The sequence below is a fragment of the Mixophyes fleayi genome, chromosome 3 (genome assembly GCF_038048845.1).
Source record: "Mixophyes fleayi isolate aMixFle1 chromosome 3, aMixFle1.hap1, whole genome shotgun sequence".
NCBI classification, from domain to species: domain Eukaryota; kingdom Metazoa; phylum Chordata; class Amphibia; order Anura; family Limnodynastidae; genus Mixophyes; species Mixophyes fleayi.
This window is the reverse complement of record NC_134404.1, coordinates 219810932-219823560: the sequence shown is the minus strand read 5'-3', so window position 1 is coordinate 219823560 and position 12629 is coordinate 219810932. Positions and strand designations below refer to the sequence as shown.

The following is a 12629-nucleotide window of genomic DNA, read 5'->3' as shown; positions in this document are numbered from 1 at the left end:
AAAACATTGCGTAACTTGACCATAGTTCTGACCTTATTCAAATACAAGAAGATCTCAAGTTATGTTTCCATTTGAATCTGAATCGCTCTACCTAAACCTTACTTGCTGTGTGTAGACAGACAGAACAGAGTGCAAGGTACGCATATGCATATGAGCAATTTAAAGTCTTAGCAAAAATACATACACAACATTTTTTCATATAATAACTTAGCAACTCTTAATAGTATATTCATTGATAAAGATATCTGTAAAAATATAATTATTTTTTTCCATTTATTTTAAATAGTAAATGCATGCCAGGATGTTCTAAATGTGCACTGTACATTTGATGCATTTTCATAGTCTATCTTACTTGCATACACATGTTCTAAGCTAGCTAGTAGCACACATATGTGTCGTTTTTTTAAAACAAAAACTATACCGTATTAATCATCACTATCAGTTAGCAGTTACACCTATCCTGTAACTAGTGCAAATGATATGGCTAAAGAACACATACTTAAGTGGAACCCAGGACTTGGATCAGCCGCATCTGTATTGACACGCCCTCAGCACGGCCTTGCTATACATTGCCTACGTTCATCAGCCCTTTCCCTCTCCCATTCCACCCTTCAAGTCGCAGGTTTGCACACTACAGGTTTACACTGTATTATATATGACAACTTTGTGTATATGTAGTTCAAAATGCAACTTAAGGACAGAAGGGTCCTATTAAAAGTTTAAGATGAGACCCAAAGATCACCAGCGCTGTGTTGGTGCAAAAGAAATCTTGGTTTCTGCAATGATCTGGAAATGTAGGTGTGTTGGTGTGCCTACTGCTGCTTTGTAAGAAACTTCCTTATTCTACCCAAGTCATCTATCTGTGCAAACTAGTGGTCTTCTACTAACACCACCATCTTGCTCACAAGCCCATGCGCCTTGATGGAAATCTAGGTACACTGATGGAAATCAAGGTGCATGGTGCATTCAAAGCTGGCTTAGTGCTGGCAGCGGACATGTTGTGCTTCATAATAGATGCCCAGGAGATTAAATATTTGTGCCCTGAACCAACATTCATAAGAATGAAGCCCATCATTTCGTAAGCAACTAATGACACCACTGAAGCTTGAGGCACTTTGTCATATTAATTTATTATGAAGTGCAGTGCAAACATTTACTATTCAAAAATTGGCAGCGGATACTTTCACATATGTGAATTCAGCTAACAGAAAGTATGGTTAAAGTAATAATAAAGTATTTTCTACTTATATGGCTCCAGTGGTAGAAATTAATCTCTTCCAAATGTTTCTTGTTGTAATCTTTGAACATGCATTTTAAATTTCCCTGTTATAATTGTGTTAAAGTAGAGATGCTTTTTGCATAAAAAACAAACGTCAAATGATTGCATGACATCTGATACATGTGTACACATGTCTACATCTCAGCAGGTCTATGTGCCTTATACTTATGTACCATATGCTGAACAGCATTTATTTACTAGCACTCCAAGTGCTTGTACAAGTTCTGCTGTGTACTTACTGGTGCAGGTATGTATGGGGGTTCAACCTTAAGGGCTTCCAACGAGACCCAGTCAATATGCTCAAAAAATGGATGCTGGCGGATGTTTCCATAAACTCCCAATCGCATGTCTTGATCTTTACAGAGGAGCTGAAAAAGTAATTTGATTGTGATTTAGGGACTTTGATTTACACAGCAAGGAGCACAGACTTTTCAGGGACTGCATTTCTACACATTACAAACAATTTACAAACAGAAACAGAGGCATATAGCATGATTTGTCCATGGCTACAGGAGGTTGATACTGAGATCATATTTCACTATCATCATCTATTTCTATAGCGCCACTAATTCCGCAGCGCTGTACAGAGAACACACTCATATCAGTCCCTGCCCCATTGGAGCTTACAGTCTTAATTCCCTAACATAGACTGTCACGAACAGCACTCACCTGAGTCTGCGTGATGCATATGTGACACAGGGATAACCAAAAAAAACAACCACCTGGTCTGTCTAAAATGATTAAATCCTTCCCTATCTATGCCACCCACTAGCTTTGCGATACTAATTATGCAACCACCAAGGTTTTTTCGGACAAGAGCTGACACTCTTATTTAGGAAGCCTTTGGTTCTCCCTAGCATTAATCTAACACAATTTACTTTAATCAGAGTTCACATAAACCACAAGGTTTGCACAGTTTCAATTATGTAGCGTCTGGACCAAACTGTCGCGTGAATTCGTAAGAACATAGAGACTAGAACTTATTAAGTGTAATTTAATATGAAAAATATATCCACAATGCTTAAGTTAAAACAGATAATAAAAGACATACAAATATAGTGCAATTGTTTCTTATAAAATAAAAAGGATGAAACACAGAATTGATACCCTTACTTAGAATCAAGTTTCTGGTGCTGGGAGAAGCAGAAAAAATGGGACCGCTTCAATCAAATGACTCCCTCAGAGTGAACCAAGACTTACATTTACACTATAGTTTTAAAACCCAGCTACAGAACTCCCAAGCCCCCTTTCCTGTGAGGTCAGAACCAACAGGATGGTAGAATGCAAATTAGGGTTTTATGACTCTGCTGTTGGAATACCTTTAAGTCAAGTTTTCTTTACACCGTCCTCACTTTTCAACAGTATGGTTTAGAAACATGATTTTACCTCCACACAACAGGTCATAAGTTTCCCTTCATCTGCATACCACACATGCCTCTGGTATGTATGATATTGGAAAAAATGAGATGATATTTTCCTGTGACCCTATTCAGCTTGAATCTGTCATTAACATACAACCCAGTCTCTGCAGTCGGCCTGTCTGGGGCCTCCCAAACACGTGTTAGATTTCATTGTCTTGCAAGAGATATCCTCAAAGGCTTTCACATTTGCGTCCTGCCATAAATGATATAAGGTGCTACCCTTATCTACCAGCCCCCTCTGAGTAGTTTAACATACACAAAACCCATTGATCTAACAGCTTCTAAGAGAGCCATGTCACACTATTTCTTGGAAGTAATTCACAAACATATATTTGCAGATTTATGCCTAAAAATTAGCTTGCACATGACACTCAGCATAGATGCTAACATGGTCCAAGTTGAAACCATGGCCCCATAACTGTGATGCAGCAATGCTAACCACTGTGTCACCATGCCACCAAAAGCCTTTACATAAATGAAAATATGTGCAATTAGAGCACATTTCCTTTTACACACTTTCTTTAAAATATGTATTTAGATACATACAATAATTTGAGAACAATGCAAGATTATACTATTTGCAGGTTAGTGTATTGTATTGGTCATCAAAAAATATATTGTTTTAATACACACTTGTAAATGAATGCAATTTATATGGAACACTAAAACAGTTTGAGGAACACTGGGACATGCAGATAACAGTTAGTGATGGTGGTGCTTTAGATCAGCTCTGTAACCAGTCTCCCACATAATCACATACTTACCTACTTTCAGTAGGGGAAGTCCGGGAGAGGGGCGTGACTAATGGGCAGGAGGGGGCGGGGCGCCTCATATCGCGTCATTTTGGCCCCGCCCCATGAGTAAAATGATGTTTTGTCGCGGGGGGCGGGGTCAAAATGACGCGATTCTCGGTGAATCACGTCATTTTGACAAAGGAGTCCCAGGATGCGGGAGAAATGCCAGTTGACCCGAATTTCGGGAGTCTCCCGGACTTTCCGGGAGAGTTGGTAAGTATGCATAATCATCTTCTCACACATCTAAAAACAGGTTACAGTTTGTGAAGGCAGTGGGAAATGACTCAGTAGTGTGGAGTACAATGAAGTTATCACACCTAGCACAAGGTTCTTTAGAAGATCTACTGACTACCATCAGCACTGGACCCAGTGAGTCTAACTGTCAATGCTGTCATGGTTATTGCCATCACAGAAATAATGACAGACGACACGACTGCCCATGCAGTATGAAAACAAACCCCTTCTCTAGAACCAGACGAGAAGGGAGGGTCAGTTAAAATAATTGGTGAAGGACAGTTATTGTTAGATAGTTTTATCATTTCTACTGTGACTGGTCCATGTTTTGTGTCTCCACCTTCTGCTATAGCTCCTTCTTCCAAAAGTACCATACGACCAGTAATTGCAGAGAAATGCCAGTCATCAATGACTGTTTTATTATTGTCTGCCTTACAATAGTCACCACCAGCCACTGCAGTTGTTATTCCTCTATCTTATGTAGCAAGTGTTCCCCACACCTCTTACATTGTAAGCTCATTTGGGCAGGGCAATTTTTACTTTCTGTTTCATGTCATTACATGTAGTCTGTGTCATGAGCTGAATAATATTTCAGTACTTTATAAATAAATAACAACAATAATAATAATACTGGCAGGCTAATTGGCTGCTGACATAAATGCACCCAAGTGTTTTTGCCCTTCTGTGGTAGAAAATTTAGACTATCAGTTCCAATGGCACAGGGACTAATGTGAATTATTACGTTTTATATACAGTGCTGCATAATATGCTTGTGCTATATAAATGAACAATAAGGCAAAACGAATATGTCGAGAAGACACCAGTAACAATAGAACGTTTCTTCCAGCTCTCATATTCAGTTTGTCTGCAAGGCGTAGGACATACACATCCTCATGTGTGACCCTTCTTTCATTGTTCTTACACTTCATGTTAGTTACTTCTATTTATAAATAACAGTGTTGATAACTATTTCCACTAGCAGTCCAGCAGCAGCCGGAGCATAGTGACACAAGTTGTAACTCTCCAGCTGTCGTAGGAGGACACGCTCCACCTGGTATGCTGGGACTTGTAGTTCTATGGTAGCGAAACAGGGTGATCGCACAGATGCAGTTAATAAGCATAATCAAAGACTCTATCTCACTTCATTTTTCCCTCCACCTGCAGCTCGTCAATCAACATCTGGTCATCAGTAGGTGCCCGAGTCCTCTCCATCCTCCTCTCCCTGTGCACAGCCATGTGTGTGCTAGTGCTGGAAGACTGATGGTATTTACTGTGCTGTCTATGGCGGCAGCGAGATGGTTACTTCCCGGTGACGTCACTGCCGTCTGGGTGGCTGATATGAAATGGAGAGCGAGTCCCTACGAGTGTACTCTGCACTGCTGTCTGCACTGGGTAATGCTGCCCAGCAATGGAGAATAAGGGGGGACATTACTGCAGCGCAGGTGTATTTAAGCCCAGGGGGCGATGCCACCCACAGAGATGGCAAATCCAGGGTCTACCAACCGGATGAGTACCATATCTCCAAGGTTGGGCCTATAATGAGGCGAGTGGCATGGGCATCAGGATAAAAACAGTAAGTGGGCACACCTTAGTGATACATGCCTGAAAGCAATTGGTGTGTACATATTATGTCAAGATTTCTATCCATTCTCTGTGCCAATGGAAACCATCTTTCATGGATGGTGCCACATTTAAAATTGGATTTCATGCTTCCAGGACATGCTTGTAAATGAGAGCTGACACCTAATTTATCTCGTCCTGGTTACCTATTTTAAATAAATATAACTGGTAATGTTCTCCATAGTTTGACTTATTAGGTTACAACAGGGTGTTTGACTTGGTGGCTTATCAAGTGTTGTCTAACACCCAGAGCTTTCTGTTCAGATAATTTGTCTTTAATATAATTTTTCCTGCAATCATGTTTCTGTGTTAGATTATATTTGTGGACCACCACATTTACAAAAAAAAAAAAAATGTGTTTCCTCTCCCCATATACCCATTGTTTGGGTTTGGGTCCCTTCTGAACTCACACAGCGACTATAATACAGCTGCTCTCTGCTGTGGGACATGCTCCCTTCTTAAACTACTAGGATGAGTCCTCTAGTAAACATGGCTCCTGCCTGTGTTGGAAGCTGAAGGCTTTTCATTGAGGGTTCTCATTTACTGTTTGTAGGAGTTTGTATCCTGAGCCCAGGTCTCGCAGCCAACACTGACCACTCTCTACTGGTTATTAGTGCTGGCAGTGAGACTCTACCATATGGTAACACAGCACCCAATGAATACATGAGGGAAGGTGTGCCTAATTCACAGGGGTTTTTACAAAGGTGTACAATACTTTTAACTACAGTCAGCATAAACCTAATTGTATGAAAAGCATTGATATTTACTTCTGTACTTGCAGAGAGTCTAACCAGGGAAGCCACTGTTCTGACTGAACATAATAAGCGAATTAGAGAGCACAACATGACACTGGAAAAGTTAAATACAAGCTTTGATCAGGTAAGAAGTCTTAGATTGGCTATTAACATGCAATTATTCTCACTAGAATGGAAACATTACGGCTAAAACTTCATATCTTCCCCAGGATACACTTACTATTATCTTGTGTTTTTGTGTCTCCACGCTCAAATGCCAACAAAATGATTCCCACGTGTCACTTGTTAATTTCCTTCATATTCCATTCCAGCTTTGTTTTTGGAATATCTGATCTAAATTAAGTTCTATAGAACGGTACCAAAAACAAATATCAGTAGTAGGTGCAATTCTCTCTCTATTTGGAAAGTCAAAAAAGAGATATGAAGAAGTGGTTTTGACATGTGTTGTTTTTTTAGATTTCTTTTGTTTTTTTTAAATGACCTCTGATTAATTGAGCTACAAAAGTAGATATCTTAATTGTCTCTACTTTAACCTGAGTTCGCTGTCTGTGATGCAGGAACACCTAACTTCCAAATACACAATTGGTTAAGAAATACTCTATTATTATTCTATGATTCTTGACAATTATTTAATAATTCCATCAGTCATCTTACATAGACTTGTATGGTTTTTCTTCACAGGTCCAGTCCAGACTTGTGCGTGTTGCAGCTGTAAAACCAGGTCACACCCACAGCAAAACCTCATTGTAAACCTGTTCCATCATAAGGATCATTTAGTAGATATATTGTGATTAGGCTCAATATGTAAATCTTAGTTCTTAAATATTTTGAAATTCATATATATATACACACACACACTTTCTTAAAAAAATATTATTGATAAAGAATAATGGGTGTCTTTGGAAATGATCACAGATATTGTTGCATAACATGATGTGCAATGTATCCCAATATGAATTCAAAGCCGCATTTGTAAATAAACAGTTTCTAATTTGACCTTTTATGAAAATTTGAATCCTATTAATAGTGCATTGAAGGCAATGGAAAGGTATTCTGAAACACTATTTTTCATTTTAAAATTAGTACGTGCTTCTCATAGTAATACTTGCTGCATAAAACAATGGTCCATCCAGGTGTGTGATAAGCTGTACCTTTCCATTATAGCCCACCATATTATGTGCCCTTATCTAGAGTCAGACCACTTATTGCAATCATTCTTCAAAACATACCTGTAGCCAATCTGTGTATTACACCGTTAACATAAATACAGGTGTATTTTAGATTAGCCTACTTCTCCTTGTAGTTAATCTGTAACAATGTTTCAAATAGGAGCGACTAGCCCAACATTTAACTAATCTAACAATCTAATATTCTCATAACCGTACAAATCAAATAGGACAAAGTAGTAATCTTAAACGGGTGCAGGCAGACAAGCGGATTAAAATATACATTTTATGAATGTATCAAAAGTTTTTCATTATAATTTTGCAAGTGATACCTGAGCTTCAGCAGAATAACCATCCTACAATAAAGACATGGATTGAAGAGGAACCGATAAGGAGTTAGGTGAGGTAAAAGGTAAGTCTATTGCAAACAAGGCACTCCAGGTGGTTTGAGGAATGGGTCGGTAAATGAGAACAGATATGGTTCAAAAAAAGGGCTGTTACACGCTGGGCAGTCGGGCTGCCTACTCGAATCCCGGCGCACTTACCTGGTCCCCGCTGACCACTCGCTCTGTCCCGGCCGCCGCCATCTTCGTTTCTGCGCAGATCCAATCTATTCATCTCTGCTTGCTTCCTATTGGCTGACTCATTTTGGCTCCAAATTCAAAAGGCACCTCCTCCTGGTGATGCCTATTCTTCAATTTACCTGCTAGGTACTAGATGTGGCTCCATTGCTCCTGCTGGGTGTTTTCTCTTCTTTGGATTGTATCCTGCAGTACCTTCTTTTATCATCCATGAACTCTACCACTATCCCAGTGGTAATCTGTTGTCCGCTGAGCTGACTCTTCATCATTCCTGCAGTAACCTGTTATCTGCTATCGCTGACCTCTCTTGTATATTCCCCTATAGGGCTTCCCCTGGCCCTCTCAGTGAGGGCCGGGACCTGCGGGATAGATGCAGCTAAGTCCAAAGCACCTTGCGGTGGCCTCTGGTGAAACCAGTCTCCCCGCTAGACTCCGCTCCTCACTGGAGTAGTATTAATCTAGGCAAACCTAGGATCCAAATTCCTATACCGTGACAGGCTGATAATGGGAATGATTGTGTTTACACTGTTAGAATATAAGATTTAAAACTCTTGTATTCTGTTTAGTAACCAGAAGGTATTCTAAACTGCTTTTACTCTGCCAAGACATGAAAAGTAATTTTTCAATATGGAAATCACCAGGTACTTTTCTAAAGATGAAATTCAACCAAAATTAAGTTTTTGTTACAATGGCTAATTGTCACATGCAAGCTACTTACAGTCACTTAAACCTGCAAATAGATGTTTGAGATTTAATTCACAATATGGTTTGGCTCACAGGAACTCTGTGTCCTACTATAGGTTAAACCATAAGATTAGGAAACTAAATTAATCTGTTATCGTGTTGTCTCTAAAGTCTTGTGTTCTACTCATGATGTATAGAGATCCATCTGTTTGTTCTTAGCTGCAGATGACTGTCCAATACTATTTTATGGCACAGGTCAAAAAAGCTAAAAGTTCTTGGAATCTCTCTTTATGCTTATAACAAATACCCATCAATAATATCTAATAAATATCCCCTCATTCTTTCTGGTTATGTGATCTCTGAGGACATCTCAACTGGGTGACAACAGCTGAGCTAAGTTTCAATGAATGGAAATAACTGCACAGGAAAAGGTCAAACTTTCTCAAATACCATAGTTAGAGGATTCATGTCTGATATGTAAATGAAGGGAAGCGTATGACCTGTTGTGTGGAGATAGCTTTTAGGACTCTGGTAAGAAGTTAGGCCAGTGTGAACAATTCCTGACTAGAAATGTTTTGAAAACTAGATCATTAAAACTAATTTGCATTTACACCAGCTTTTTGGTGCTATCATCACAGAAGAACTGGGGTTGTGGGCACCTGAAGCTGACTTAAAATGTCCTGTAAAGCTAAACGATTTGTTTACTTTTGGAAATCTAAACCTTATCATTCATTAGTGTACCATTTTTCTGTTATTTAATTCTTTTTTTTTTTTTCCTTTTTTCTTTTTAAGAAGCTATTGTATAATATCTTTGTTAATGGTTTTCATATCTTAAGCATTGTGAATTAATTTTTAATATATTAAAAAACACTTAATAACTTCATGTCCCTGTGTTCTTACACATTCAAGTGTCAGACGTAGCTTGGTATTAGAACGCTACTGAACAAAGACCATTGGCGAGAGAAAAAAGGGTGTGTGTGATAGACAGGGAGAGGTTTGTTATTAACATTAATAGTTTTTATTAAGGTTTTAAAAGTATAGGGAAGGGGGGTACATAGTGGGGTGCAGACATAATATTGAATATCAAACCACACAGCAAATGTGTAAATATAACAGCATTGTCTCCAAAGGGGATGAAATAGTCACAATATTGAAAATCTAGGTAGGGGGCTTGAGGTAGATTGGGTGGATCAGGAGTTAGAGGGGTACACTTTCTAGAAGATGGATTAATTTAGAGCCCTCGCCATCGGTTGTGAATTTGTGCCATGACATCCACTTGACAATTGGAGAGGATGGTGACATGGAGTATATAACGTCTAATGTTTCCATGCGAAAACTAAAGTGAATCTTCGCAATGACCGTATGGAAGGTAGGGGGAGAAGGCTGTTTCCGGAGTTGTGTAATTGCTGCCCTAGTGGCTAGCATGATATGGCCCCATACATACCAGTGGTGTTTTGCCAGTTGTTCAGCATATAAATGAAGAAGAGCTACAAGTGTTGATGGCATTAAGGATATAGAGGTAACATTGCGAGCATGGTCAAAGACCTCTTGCCAAAGGGGCTGATCATCGGGGCACAACCAGAAAACATGAATAAGGTCCACCCACAGCTCCACAATTGCATCAACACAGATTTGAGTGATTAGACCAAATCTTCTGGAGGCGGGCCAGAGTTAGTTAAGTACGATACAACAAGTTATACAACATCTCTACATGTTTTTTTGATAGAAAAAGTAGCTTTATTTGTATAAAGTACAAAAAACACAGGTCATACGTTTCATTCAAGTGTACACAGTACATCGCTACATGGTTGGTGTACTTAGACACCGTACACAAATTGCCATATATGATTTCCCACTGAGCTGGGGAGAAGGAAATGTTGAGGTCTGTTTTCCACTTACATTGAGAGGTGTGTTTATGGATGGGAGAGATGGAAGAAAGGTATTGGTACCATAAGGTGATTCCACCCTTGTTGTTACCCTTAATGAGTTTAGTGTAGAAAAGGGGCGAAGTGGTCTGTTTTGACGATGAAGGTCCCCGATCCAATGCCGCAGGTATTTATAAAAGTCTTTAAAAGGAAGAGCATATGTGTCCTGCAACTGTGCAAAAGAGCAGAGGTCCCCAGGGCCAAACAGATGGGCAAGGGAGGAGATTCCTGCTTGAACCCAGCCAGAAATGTCAAAATCCAGGAATAGCATAGACACTGTGTGGAGGGAGATGTTATCAGTCAGAAGGGTGAGGTCTGTATAAGACCCTATGGTTCTATCCCAAATTTTCCGAACCTCCACCTTAGACATTAGGGAGTCAGGAGAGTGAGGGCTCAGGTGTTTGGGAAGCCAAATCAAGTTTGCAACTGGGCACACAGTATATAGAGCCCGTTCCAAGTCCACCCAGGGTTTTTGGGAGGTCCAGAGAGATAGTCATACGGGTATATGACAACCTAGGTGGCTGCCCTTTCCAGATATAGCGAAGCATCAGTGAATGGAATGGAGACATGAATTACTTTGGAAGAATGTATGGAATAGTTCTGAATAAATATGGTGGCTAAGTGGTTAGCACTTCTGCCTCACAGCGCTGGGGTCATGAGTGAATTTCCGATCATGGCTTTATCTGTGTTAAATTTGTATGTTCTCCCCGTGTTTGTGTGGGTTTCTTCCGAGTGCTTCCGTTTCCTCCCACACTCCAAAAACATACTAGTAGGTTAATTGGCTGTTATCAAAATAGACCCTAGTCTGTCTGTCTGTGTGTGTATGTTAGGGAATTTAGACTGTAAGCTCCAATGGGGCAGGGACTGATATGAATGAGTTATGTTTACAGCGCTGTGGAATCAGTGGCGCTATGTAAATAAATGGTGATCATCATCATCATCACCATTGTGATGATGATAAATACATAACTATGGGGAGAAGCATAATTTTAAAGGCAGCTACTCGGCCCAGCCAAGAAGCCTCAAATGTCAACCATGAAATAGAAAGCTTTTGGATATGGTTTAGTAATGGAGGATAATTAACTTCAAATATCTCTGAGAGATTAGCGAGGACATGGATTCTTAAGTATGAAATTGTTTTTTCCTTCCATGCATACTTGAATCTAGATTTCAAGCGGGCCACGGAATCTGAGGGTACATGGATTGGTAATGCTTCAGTCTTTGTAATATTTTGTTTATAATATGAAGCTCGGGTCTGTTTATTTAATATAAGATGTAACGGATCCAGCGAGAACTCTGGCTCTGAGATGAATAATAAAACATCATCCGCAAATAGGCACAGGCTGTGGCAGGTCCCCCCGAGATCAAAGCCTTTGCACAAATTTGATCTACACAAGTGTTTAGCCAAGGGCTCAATTGCCTTAACATAAATGAGGGGCGACAGAGAGCACCCCAGTCTTGTCCCTTTAGTAATGGGAAATGAATCAAAGAAACCCGTTTCTAAAGACCTTGGCAGATGGACCACAGTATAATGCCATGATCGCCTGTAGGATGGTCCCCTGAAAACCGAACATAATTAAGAACAGATTCATATAGTCCCAGTGTAATGTGTCAAATACTTTCTCCGCGTCCAGAGAAAGCATTAACAGCTCGGCATAGTTCCTCGAGGTATAGGCTACAAGGTTTAGCACTAAGCTCGTGTTGTCTGACGCTTGGCGTCCCAACACAAACCCAACCTGATCAGGCTGTATGAGGGATGGAAAAATGGGGCTGATCCTATTGGTGACCAATTTGATGTAGATCTTTAGATCAGTATTAAGAAGAGCAATTGGCCTATAGTTGAGGCAGTCCCCGCATCTTTCCCCTGTTTTGGGATAGTTACAATCCGAGCCTCTAGCATCTCTTCGGGAAACCCACCACAGTCTGTGCCTCTATTGAATAAGGAGACTAGTATGGGGACAAGATCTTTCTGAAAAGTGGTGTCAAAGTCGTTATTATAGCTGTCTGTGCCAGGGGCTTTACCTTTCGGAAGAGTTTTAGGAAAACATTGGTCACCTCGCTAGAGGTCCAAGGGCTATTTAAAGTCTGAAGTGTGTCTATATCTAGGGAGGGAAGATGAAGATGTTGGAAGAAGTCCTGTATGTGGGTTGAGGAGGGCTGTGGGGTATTA

At 40.0% G+C, this 12629-nt stretch overlaps 1 long non-coding RNA gene across 1 annotated transcript; it reads left to right on the top strand.

Annotated features, from left to right (window-relative positions):
• Nucleotides 1-5059: 5059 nt before the first annotated feature.
• Nucleotides 5060-7332, top strand: LOC142142879 (uncharacterized). The gene is made up of 3 exons (XR_012689373.1): nt 5060-5120; nt 6130-6227; nt 6785-7332. It is a non-coding gene; the product is annotated as an uncharacterized LOC142142879 (long non-coding RNA).
• Nucleotides 7333-12629: the final 5297 nt, after the last annotated feature.